Source organism: Lepus europaeus, unplaced genomic scaffold, assembly GCF_033115175.1.
Source record: "Lepus europaeus isolate LE1 unplaced genomic scaffold, mLepTim1.pri SCAFFOLD_162, whole genome shotgun sequence".
Lineage (NCBI taxonomy): Eukaryota > Metazoa > Chordata > Mammalia > Lagomorpha > Leporidae > Lepus > Lepus europaeus.
In genome coordinates, this window is record NW_026909064.1 from 221,604 (window position 1) to 223,305 (window position 1,702).

Below are 1,702 nucleotides of genomic sequence, written 5' to 3' on the forward strand. Positions count from 1 at the left end.
GTCCTCAGGGAGAATCCAGACTTCATACACGGCATTGGGGGAGAAGCTGTGAGTTTGGGATCCCTGTCCCTTCTTTCTCCTCCTGGATCACAGAATTCCCCTCAGCTAGAAAGCAGGTCACCAAGTCCACAAGCCAGTCCTCTTAGCACAGCTCTTCCTAGGGGTGTGAGGCTGTCTCCCTGCATCAGCTCTCAGCCTGTGGCTGCTGGTTATGAGCGGACCCTGGGCAGGGATTTCAGACAGCCCAAGCAGAGGCCAAGAATCCTTTCTGGGAGACTCTCCCTTTTCTCCCTGCCTTGGCATCAGCTCCCTCTGAATATCTGTTGACACAAAGAAATGGTATTTGCTGGGCAGTTGAGGCTCCAAGACTGGCTAGATCAAACAGGATACTCACTGGGAATCCTCTTTCTCTGACATTTAGGTTTCATGCCATTTGGACCTGGCTTAGGTCATTTGTTCCAGTACCCACTGGTGGTAGATTTTTTTTTTTTAAGATTTTTATTTATTTATTTGAGAGGTAGAGTTACAGAGAGAGGGAGAGACAAAGAGAAAGGTCTTACATCCACTGGTTCACTTCTCAAATGGTTGCAACAGCCGGAGATGGGCTGATCTGAAGCCAGAAGCTTCTTCCAGGTCTCCCACATGGGTGCAGAGGCCAAGGACTTGGGCCATTTTTGACTGCTTTCTCAGGCCATAGCAGAGAGCTGCATCAGAAGAGGAGCAGCCAGGAACAGAACTGGCACCCGTATGGGACACCAGCTCTAAGATGGGAGGTCGGCACCTCAGGCAGAGGCTTTAGCCTAGTGCACCACAGCCTCGGCCCTGGGGAGATGATATTCTAAGACTCTGATCAGTCCCTCCACAAGGGAAATATTGTTTGGAAGAGTCACTGTGTGAAAATTTGTTTGTCTTGGTTAAAATACAGGCAATCAATGCGGCACTCTGACTGGGACTAGAACCTGGTGTGCGGGTTCTACAGGTGGAGGATTAGCCTAGTGAGCTGTGGCACCGGCCAAAAATATCTTTTGATTCATGCGACCTAAGTAAGCATCTGATAGGTTGTTTTAACTTTGTTGATAGATACAAATTGAAATATTGTCAGGGTTTTGTCCCTGGGTTTGCTGGTCAAGCAAAAGTCATACTTACTTTTTTTGGATACTCAGTCATAAATGTTCAATTTGGACAAGAAAAAAATGATACAGGTTAGTGGTATAATGCAATGTTCATTAATTCCTGTTTGAAGTAAAATTTAACTCCTCGAGTTGTTCTTTGGCAAAACATGACTCAAGATTATAACCATGCTAGTCCAATATTTTAGTTTCTTAAAAAGTCTGTACTTGTTAATAATAAATTGGTAAACATAAAAGAAATGTTTTCAAACTTTTGTACTGTTGGCCTTGTAAAAGTTGTAAAAGACAATGGACTTTTGGATTTGACTACTTTAAAATAATTTGAAATTTATGTTTTATTAAAATGCTTTGTTCTTATTTTAGAGGCTTTTTAGGATCACTTTAAATTGCAAATTAAGGAACCAATAGATAGGGGAGAGAAATGTTAAGGAATCTATAAACATGAGAATGTGTTTTGGTGCTCAAGATGTGTTTTGAATAACAAAGGAAGCAAGTGATCTTTGTCTAACCTGAAATAAAACTGGTGTTTGGCAAGGAGAAGGAGGTACAAAACAATAGATAACTTAGGTAAT